The 10671-nt window shown below is 42.5% G+C and overlaps 1 long non-coding RNA gene across 4 annotated transcripts; it reads right to left on the reverse strand.

Moving 5' to 3' along the window:
- Nucleotides 1-5282: 5282 nt before the first annotated feature.
- Nucleotides 5283-8898, reverse strand: LOC127325774 (uncharacterized). Of its 4 annotated transcripts, none has more exons than XR_011750672.1 (7): nt 8350-8898; nt 8220-8273; nt 7613-8120; nt 7453-7505; nt 6909-7003; nt 5815-5856; nt 5283-5713 (listed from the first exon to the last, which is right to left on the reverse strand). It is a non-coding gene; the product is annotated as an uncharacterized lncRNA (long non-coding RNA). The 4 variants fall into 4 exon arrangements; XR_011750671.1 differs by having other exon boundaries at nt 5815-6778; nt 6917-7003; nt 8350-8897; XR_007867371.2 differs by having other exon boundaries at nt 6909-7505.
- Nucleotides 8899-10671: the final 1773 nt, after the last annotated feature.

The raw sequence follows: 10671 nt of genomic DNA on the forward strand, positions 1-10671 counted from the left end.
GGGAAGGGACACGTGTGGCTGTGGCGGTGGTGGCCAGTACATGGCGGTGGCGGTGGTGGGCAGTACACGGCGGTGACCCGTACATGGCGGTGACGGTGGTGGCCAGGCGGTGGCGGTGGCGACAGTGGCCAGTACACGGCGGTGGCGGCGGTGGACACGTGTGGCAGTGCGGTGGCTTTTTTTCATTTGAAATAAGGCGGGAATGAATTTTTTTTTAAAAAGTGGCCTTTGGACCCGGTTTGTATTACAAACCGGGACTAAAGGCCTTTTCTGTGTGTGGCAAAACACGACAAAAAATGGCCTTTAGTCCCGGTTTGTATTACAAACCGGGTCCAAAACCTTTGGTCCCGGTTTGTAAACGAACCGGGTCCAAAGGGAAGTTATAACTGCTCGTCTCCTTCCTCGCGCAAATCAATCGCGCGAGGAGGAGACCACAGCGCCGCCAGGCTGCCCCGCCCGCCACCGCCTCCGCCTCCGCCGCGAATCGCCACCGCCGCGCGCACCACCGCCACCGCCCTCCGCCTCGCGCACCGCCACCACCGCCGCCGTGCGCCACCCCTCTCTCCTCTCTCCCGACGCCGCGCGCGTGCCGGCCGTCTCCGCCGCCGCCCGCGCTCCGCCCGCCGTCGCTGACTCCTCCACCGCCGGCCGCTTCCTCCACGCCCGCCGCCGCCTCCTCTCTCCGCCCGCGTCGGCCGCGTCCTCGATCCTCCACCGCCGCGCGCCTCCTCTCCGCCGGCAAGCAAGGTGAGAGCCCCGGCCACCCGGCCTTTTTTATTTTTTTTGTTTCTTAATTATCAAATTTGACATCAATTGACAATTTTATCTCCTTTTTTTTCTTTCTTTTTTAGTCTTTTTTTAGATTAGTTTGTTAATTAGTTAGAAAATTTAGATTAGTTTGTTAAGTTAGAAAAATTAGTTTAGTTTGTTAATTAGTTAGAAAAATTAGATTAGTTTGTTAAGTTAGAAAAATTAGTTAAAACAATATAGTTAGAAAATTAATTAGTAAAATTAGTTAGTAAAATATTTAGTTAGTGTGTTAGTGAAAAATAGTTAGAACTTTAGTTAAAACAATAGTTAGTGTGTTAGTGTAAAATAGTTAGCGCGCAAAAACGCCGGCGCCCCCCCCAAATAGAGATGTACGCCGGCGCCCCCCAAATAGAGATGTACGCCGCGCGGTGCCCCCTTACGCGGTAGTGCCGGCGCCCCCCAAATAGAGATGTACGCCGGCGCCCCCTTACGCGGTAGTGCCGGCGCCCCCCAAATAGATGATGTACGCCGGCGCCCCCTTACGCGGTAGTGCCGGCGTCCCCTTAGAGATGAGCATTACTTCCGGGGGAAAGACGAGATAAACCTTGAGTTAGAAGAACTGTTTCAGTTATTCAATCAAGACGCCCTCGACAAAGCTGTCATCAGTTGCTACTGCCTGTAAGTGATTTATTTGTGTAATTAAGTTTGTAGCTCATTCATTTGCACTAACAATTATCCTCATTATATTCTTTGTGTACGCTATACATTTAATTATGCAGAATGAAGAAGCTGGAATACAAAAGAGGCAAGCTCCTACCGCTGGGGTTCATAGACCCAAACACAGTTCATGAAGTTACGGTTCGAGACTTCGCCAAGGACACAGAGGACAACATCGTAATGTTTTTAGAGAAGCAAGCAGACAAAGAGGATATATTCTTTCCCTACAACTTCAAGTGAGTGTTATATATAACATACATTATGCTTGTGCACCTTCCACTTTATTCTCGTAATCATTGAGCTATGCTTGTGCAGTTTCCACTTTATTCTCCTAATCATTGATCTTCACCTTGGAGTCGTAAACGTCATGGACTCGAAACGTAAAGAATATGCGGAATGGGCGGACATGGCTGCCATCCTCCAGAGGTAGTTTCAATCAATTTCGTATTGGCATCTTCATCTGCTCTAATTCGAAGATATCATCAACTAATCAATTACTCATTTACTCATTATTTTTTGCCGGGCAGGGCTTGGAAACGGTTCATCAATACTGTTCCGGGTAAATGGAAATCGGAGCTTACATTTAAAGATTACCCTGTAAGTAGTACTATATATATAGCTATGTCCGTGAAACTTTATATATGATATTTACTTTCAATACGATGCTTGATTATTAGTTTGATCGAACTATTTTTTCATAAAGTGTATGAGGCAGGAACAAGGGAATAACTTATGTGGATACTACGTCTGCACCTTCATGCGTGACATGTCCTGTCCCAAGGGTGGGGATGCCCAAATACACCACACTCGTGTACGATAACAAATTTTCACAATTAATCTTAATTAGTACCATCTATTGTATTGAGTTCCATTCATATATTGATCTCCTTTTTTAAATATAGATGACACGCCTGCGGGACACTCTCATAACAGCGGATCAAATAAAAGCAATTCAAGAGGAAATCGCGGGATTCTTTATTACCGAGGTCCTTACCCTAGGTGGAGAGCACTATCCGCGGCAGATCGTGACGATCGAGGATCTTCGTAGAGGAGATGTTGAATTGTAAATATGCATGCATTACGTGTACTGTGTTGACTATGTCGTGTACAATTGACGATGTCTATATATATTCATGACGATTTTTTGTGGTTTTCTTGAATGATATATATGCATTGCTGAAACTCTGCCGCGGCAGAGAAACGCCCTGTTTCTCTGCCACGGCAGAGAAATGCTGGTACAGCCTAAATCTGTGCCGCGGCAGAGAAATAGCAATTCTCTGCCGCGGCAGAGAAACCTAGGCCCGGTTCGTACCACGAACCGGGACCAAAGGCCTTCCACCGCGAGCTCCCTGGCCGCACCACGTGTCCAGGCCTTTAGGCCCGGTTGATCTTTGAACCGGGACTAAAGGGTACCCCCTTTAGTCCCGCCTAGTTGGTCCCGGTTCGGAAACCGGGTCTAAAGGCCCAAATGGACCGGGCCTATTGCCCCGTTTTCCACTAGTGGCAACATCGGTAGTCTAAATTTACTATTTTCTCATCCCATTTTTTTACTATTTTCTCTTATTCCCATTTTTTTACTATTTTCTCTTATCAAAGAAAAAAATTAGTGGAGAGATAATAAAACTAGAGAAATTTACTCCAATAAATAGTCAAAATTACATAGAAAATAAACATCATTCCACACAACTATCACGACTCCTGAACTTAAATTTCATAGTTAAATGGAGACCGACCACTCTGTTTCTTATTTACTCTTATTCTACTTCTTGTTTACTCTTATACTGGCCTCACATACCTAATCTATAAGGTCCATATTGAGAGCTTGCTCCACCCTTCAGTTTCACAAGGAAGTGCGGCTAGATCCATCATCAAACCTACCTTCTTAGACGTAGGTTTTTTAGTGGGGTGACGCGGTACATGTACCTCATTAATAACATCAATCTTTTGACATGCACATGTACCCTGACACCTAAGAAATAAAAAATATTACTATGGGTATAACAAAAAAACCGAAAAAAATATACTCGTGTGTATTTCAGCCTTTGTCCTCAAGAAGACAAAAGATGTTGGGCATATCTCAATTGCCATGGTAGTTAAAATTGTGCTATCAAATGACCTTGAAAAATAATCTTAAAATTTAAACATACTTAGATATATCAATACAAAGTAAATCTTACTCAATATATGATCAAATGTTGTGCAGTTGTAGGCCATAAGAGTGTCACCATTTTATTCGGCTAATAAGAACTTATTGCTGTAGAGATGAGCGGATTGAGAAGAAAAAAATGCCAGCTTGGCACGGCTCACATGCTTTTTAGCCTCATAGTATAAATGCCCGTGCGTTGCCACGGGTCCTCAAATTTAATTTCTCAATACACATATATAATTTATAAAATTCAAAATAAATCGGGATATCATAATGTACTATAACATGATAATACCGAACGCAATAACAAGACATCATTGTTGCACATCTGGGTGGTTCCAAATTCTAGGTCTTCTTGTTACTCTTCTGCGCTAAGTCTACGCCTGCGCCGTCATAATTGTCAAGTCAACAACCTCTCCTTCTAGATCTATATTGTCTCACAAAACGTGGGTGCTGCAAACACAGGTATAACTGAAGGAATACTACATTTCTGATTAGTCCAAACAACACTTTGATATTCATAAATATACTAAGACAACCCTGGATTGTGGCTTTCTGTGTCAAACATACAAAAGTTCACTCTTTGCAGAAAAGGAAATCCTAACACTTTTTTTTTCTGGAAACCCTTCGCAGAAAAGGAACATGAACGATGTAAAGTCGACCGCCTCCTCACTCTCTCGAGCTCACCCACTTTATCGAGCTCTACTACTCTCTCGAGAAGCTCGAGGGAGACCGGTCCCTCCCCTACTTCTCCATCATCGGTGCGAGGACCGCCACAGTTCCGCGTTCGGTGGCCTTCGAAGACCAAACCTAATAGGCTTGTGGCCGTCCTCTGCCCGAGACCATGGATTTGGCTATTCGTGGCCGCTCCTGCCTCTCTATTTAGGATGCACGTGGAAGCGGGCGGCCCACGGAGCCCACTACCCAAGCCCGTGTGTTGCATCGATCGGAAAAAAAATCTACGTGTATACAGGCTTGCCGACGGTGCAATACTTGCGATTTGTGATTTTCTATGCGGTTTTGCGTCCAAAATTTGGCAGCATAGCCTCATTTACTCGGGCTTCTGAAAGTTTTTTGGTCCGCCATTTGCTAGGACAAAAAAAATGTGCACACACCAAAAACAAACCATTCTCAATATCTACAGAAGCAAATACATAATTGATTTAAAACTTGGGATATTTGCTAGTAAAAAAGAGGATGAACAAAAAGAGAAAAGTGCCCATACAGATAATAACCTTTTTATAATTTTATTTTTGTGCAAATTCAAACCACGGCAGGTCATCAAATAAATACAAATAGACATACTCCCTCAATGCATAAAGGTTGACTGAGACTTTTTAAATTTTGAATGTATCTAGACATTAAATAACATCTACATATATAGACAATTTAAATGGGGCGGAGGGAGTACATGCAGAAACGCCCATCAGTGACTATCAAGAATAAACGTCCATTGGCTGAACAAAGAATATCTGTATCTTGTCTAAGTTCAGACTGTACGTGTTAATGTGACATCACACACAAACACTTGATTATACAGAAAAAATAGGTATGTCTTAGTTCCATCAGTCGTTTATCTGCGAACCGTGAATCTGGACAGGTTGAGACAATATTTATAATATAATGCACAATCTTTTCTTTTTTGAGAATATCTGCTGCATCAACGCAATGTGGACTGAAGTTTTTCTCGATTCACCATAAAAGTATTAATACAACAAATAGTCAGCATCAAGCCTGAACTCTACCAAAAATAGCGCTGAACTTGACAAGTTTAAAAGTGACAGACACTACGATCTAAGAAAGCAATACATGCACTCCTTACAACCAGTGGACCAAGATGGTGGTGTTGACTGAACCTGACATAGTGGAAGGAGCAATTTCTTCCCTTGTCATACATGGCCCGGTCCTAGGGAGGAGGAGCACTGATGGGGTGGCGGAGTAGTGGCTCTGGTACGGGCCAGAAAATCAGTGAGGCTCTTGGCGAGCGTGACCACACTGCCGCCTCGCCGTTCGTCCCTTGGCTTCCACCGGCACCTAGGCCTGGACGCTTCAGGTATGGATGAGATAAATGATATAACATTGACCTTGAGGTAAGCAGGACTACAAGACAATGAAGTGGCATGCAAATATGTTATACTACAAAGCTAAAACAGTTATTGAAGCAATTTAGAGTACTTAACAAAAAAAGTTGAGTTATTTACCTTGATGATATAGTCATATAGAGCTCCATGTCTTTTGGCAAACTAAAACTTCATCAGGAAAACAGATTTAAAAATTGAAAAGGATAAGAAAATGCAAGTATCCATAAATTATGTGCAACAAGCATAATGATGAAATACGAAAAAATAATGAATAAGCTTCCACTGTAAATTATGTTTATCAGCTGCATAACTAATATAAATCATTATATAGGCTCAACGACATTGGTGTTCCACAAACCTACCACCTCTCATTGACCAAGAGAGCATTGACACAAATATCTAGAAGTTCATAGTTCGGGATCTCTCCATGTATCTGAGCCTTTTCTTGAAAGAAAAGAAGTCAAATTCTGCTCAGAATTAGCTTTCTACAACAACTCAAATTTACAAGCCGTGTAAATCATTCTTTCACTTCAGAAACCTTTGTTAATCTAATTTTTTTGCCTTGTTCTTTATCAATAAACCTAATTAAATTAAACCATCTGAAATACCCAACCTTTTTTTGCAAGAGTATCTTCATTCTCCCTTCTTTTGAATGCCCAACCTTTGTTAATCTAAATTTAATCCTTGACAACCTTTTGGTGTACTATAGTGGAAAATTAGAAGAGACGTGTTCATTCAACCTCCAATTCGAGATGGTTTTCCACTGTATTTTCCTTAAAGCCGATGGATTCCACATGTACTTTCCTTTAAACTTTAATCTATCAGACAGAACACCATATTCACCATACTAAGTTTTTCTTACAGTTTCTCTTCTAGCGACTATCCATTCTCATTATTGTACCATGTTGGATTAGCTAATACCCCAAAGTACAACAAAGTTGAATACACTGTTCAGTAAGAAGAAAATGGAAAGCATGAACTGTTAAAAAAACGACACTGCATTGAATATTAGCAATTGATGAAACTGCATTGGACCAATTTCACAATTCATGTAGCCCTTAAACTTCATGAACATTTCTTGTCGCTGAAATAGGTATGAAGTGGTGGTATTAGAAAACATGTGCACATTGTTTCTTGTGACTACAGATGGAACAGAAATCTACAATCTTTGCTATGTGAGAAGGCTATTTCAGAAAGGAAGTCACAAAGGATACTAACTCACAAGCAAGATGCAGTTGAATGATGGAACTTTCTTTCAGCATGAATCAACAAATCCAAAGAAAACTTGACTCCATGCACTTATCCCAACCTAAAAGAATCAAAGCAGAAAGAGAGAATAGTAATTTGGACAAGGAGACTAATAAACTGTAGAAAATCATCTACCTCAATTGAGAATAGTAAATTGGACAAGGAGACTAAACAACAACAACATTAGGATAAAAAAAATGAATTTTGCATTGAGTTCAGATAAGCGAACTTGCAGAAAAGACACAGGGATATCACCAAATATTCAGAGCAACTTAAGATGACGATGGCCACTGAAGCATTTGCATCTCCGCGTGTACCCGAGTATCTCAGTGAGCAATCAACCAAGCATAAAAAATTACCTCATCGTGTTAGGAGAGGCTATGTAAGTATGTATAAGCTCTGTACCCAAATCATTATTACTAATTTGAATCAGCTGATTTGCTATGTTTATCAGAAAAATGAGATATTCCAATAATAATGTTACAATCGATGTAATAAAAGAAAAAATACCTGAACTGCAAGTTTCTATTGTTACACCCCGTCTCTCCCGAAATAACTATAACCTGGCATTGCACATGACTATTCAGATAAATAGAAGGACAGAAAGGACTTGTGACACGTGTTCAACTGGGTGCACAAATCTGATAAGTTCCTCCCAGACAATGTGTACCTGATTACGTGCAACGGCTGCTAGAAGCCTTTCCTTCTCCTTGTATGCTGGGAAGGATTTCCGAAATTCTACCATCTTACCACCTTCAGGTGATTCCTGTTATTACAAGCAGATAAAAGCTTCATCCAATATGTCCATGAATAATCAGCTCGCATAAATAAATATAAATATGAAGGAACATATAAAAAATGCTGCAGAAGGTTATTTGCAAATCATCCTTTGTTTCTTTCCTGTAACATATATAAAGCTATATGGCATTCAACTACTCTTTAGAGTTCATCATATCGGCCAACTTCGTTGAAAATTGCACATCCGAATACTCTTCATCCGAAGGACCTTCTCCATGACCGACTGGTCGAGCAGAGGATACTGCCTCTCATCCAAGTTCACAGGCTCAGTTTTCTCGGAACCACTTTCTGTCTTGCCACCATCTTTATGAAATGGCAAGAGCGCACAGTCAAGGTGCTCCTGTACAAGTCCTTCAACCCTTCTCTGACGGGATCACCACCTATTTGTTTCCATGCACAACAAACGCAGTATTCAAGCGGCATGCATTTTACAATCAGAGTAAGATGTTTGATATTGCCATTAAGTTGCATGGACTCACCTCTCTCTATGGACGCTTGTCGTTCAGGTCTGGCCTGTAGTTCGGCAGTGGGACCTAAAAAATCCATTGATATTTCAGAGGTTGCATAGAGAATTCAGAAGGGGCACTAATTAAAATTACAGCACAGAACCTGTAAAGCCCCATCCTCTTAGCGAGGTTGGCGATCTGGTCATAGTTCCGGCAGTCCCTCCGATCCCTGGAGATGATTTCCTGCTCTTTCGCATTGCGCTGCATCCCTGGAGATGAGCCCCATCCCTGGATCTGCTGCCGGGGCGAGACGCCGGAACCGCGTGCGTCGGGGTTGAACCTCTCTACGAATAGCACGGTACCGTAGTTGGTCGAGGCCCTAGCGCATCAGCTCACAGGTGCGCTCGTCGAGCTAAAGGCGCAGCAGCTCGTAGGGCTGGTAGGAATCAGGGCCTCGCGCCGGGGAACTCGGGGAGGGAGGAAGTATGGATGCTGCGGTGGGCGGCGGCGCTCATGATGGTGGCGCGCTCCTTATGGGATGGGAGGAACATTGCCGGCTTGGGGGATCTCGGCCAGAGGATAACCAGGACTTGGTGGCGTTCGGAGACCTTGGCACGCGCGTGAGATGAACGGGGCGGCGCGAGCGGCTGGGAAGGAGAGGGTGGGGTGAGCGACTGGGAACAGGGGCGGCGTGATAGGAGAGAGAGATGGTGCGGGAGGGGAAAACGAGTGCGGCCCATTTTGGTGCGGCCCATGTTGGCGATCGGTGGAACGGGGGTGACGACCAAAACTTGACGTATTGAAAGTTGGGCAGAATAAGGAATATGTTCCTCCTTTTTAAGTAGTGTAGATAGGACTTTTTGACCTTCTTAATTTAAAGACATCACAAATTATATAGGAAAATCAGGAAAAAACAGGATGTGCCGCGCCAACACGCCGGTCTTGTTTCGGCGCACAAGAACGGGCCGGTGGCCTCGCCAGCACGGCCCAGCATGACCGTGCCAGCTATACGCGTGAGTCATGAGCATGGGGGTGGCGTCCGAGTGAAACTCCTATTAGGGTTGAGTGTCACATTGTACATCATTTTGCAGATTTGAGACGCTGAATTAGCATGGGTGTACGTTGTAGGTTGCTTGTATCTTCTCTTCTTATAATAATGGTGATGCTTTATTTTGGAAAGCATAGTACAGTACTTGGTACTGCTCTTACTTCTAAAGAAGCTCCAACCCAATGAGTTGTGTCCAGTCTATTGTTTTCTCGTGTTGTGTATTTTTTTTAGTACTCGAATGCTCTTTATACATTACAGAGCCACACATAACGTTCGATTTCTTGTTTCATGACTTTTGTGTATGGTGTGCTAGAACAAACATGCTAACCAATGAACCCAAACCAAAAAAACATAAAAAAGCCTAATTAAACACCCTTTCAGACAGTCTGAAACCATCTATAGTTCTTAACTCCTCAACTTCAGACAGTGGCATCGCTTTCTAATTCAACTATTTTCTGTACTTGGACGAGACATTTTGATTAATTCAGCTCCTACACGGAATCAGAACATTGCTGGTTGGTAGGCCACTGAAGTGAACTTACATAGTAATTTAAATTACCCTCCATGGTTGGTAAAGAACTAAGGTACTAGACACTATGTGTACAAAGCTATGTACATCCTCCAGTCTATAAGTAACCCCATTTTCGAATGCAGCATATTCAACACTCAAGCTCATAAAACTAGACCTACATACATCAGTTTTGAAGAGAACAATGTGGTGAGGGGAGTTACGATCGATGATGGCTCTGAGCATAATCTGTAGCTGCATCACAAGATATCCTAAGAATGGGATACATCGAGAATTTCAGAGTAGAAAACAAGCGACAGGGAAGGATGCTATTTTGCGTGAAGTTGTTCTACATAATTACATTAGACTCTATAGTAGTTGCTGATACTGGTACTCCGGGCCAAGGAACTACTCTTTGACGAGTCTAAGTTGATTGTACCTTATTCTACAGTTGTAAAAGAAGATGACCTCGCGCATAGATTTCCTTCACTGTTGGGAGAAGTGGAATCGGCACACCAATTCCGGGGTTCATGTCTGCTCCTGCATAAGTCTGCTATTTTGTTTTGCTTATTATTTCTTTCTTTTCTTTTTCTAGAAATGATAGAATCACACGGTTTCTTTGTCCGAAGGCATATCCTAGTTACCGTGAAGAATGCACACTTCAACTTATGTCCCTATTTCATTACGTATATGAAAATATATGTGCCGACAACATTATGCCTCACTAAAGCTTGCCATGTATTTTTCCTCTTATTGCATTTGAAAATAACGAAAAAAAGCCTATAATAACAAAAAGTAAACCTGCTAAAAAGACAAGACGCAAATTTGGACAAAGAAAATGGAAGTTGCGGAAAATAGAAAAATCTAATCTAGACAGCAAATACCATAGGCAACAGAGCAAGCTCTAAGAGCATCTTCAGCCGTTGGGG

The sequence above is a fragment of the Lolium perenne genome, chromosome 1 (genome assembly GCF_019359855.2).
Source record: "Lolium perenne isolate Kyuss_39 chromosome 1, Kyuss_2.0, whole genome shotgun sequence".
Taxonomy (NCBI): domain Eukaryota; kingdom Viridiplantae; phylum Streptophyta; class Magnoliopsida; order Poales; family Poaceae; genus Lolium; species Lolium perenne.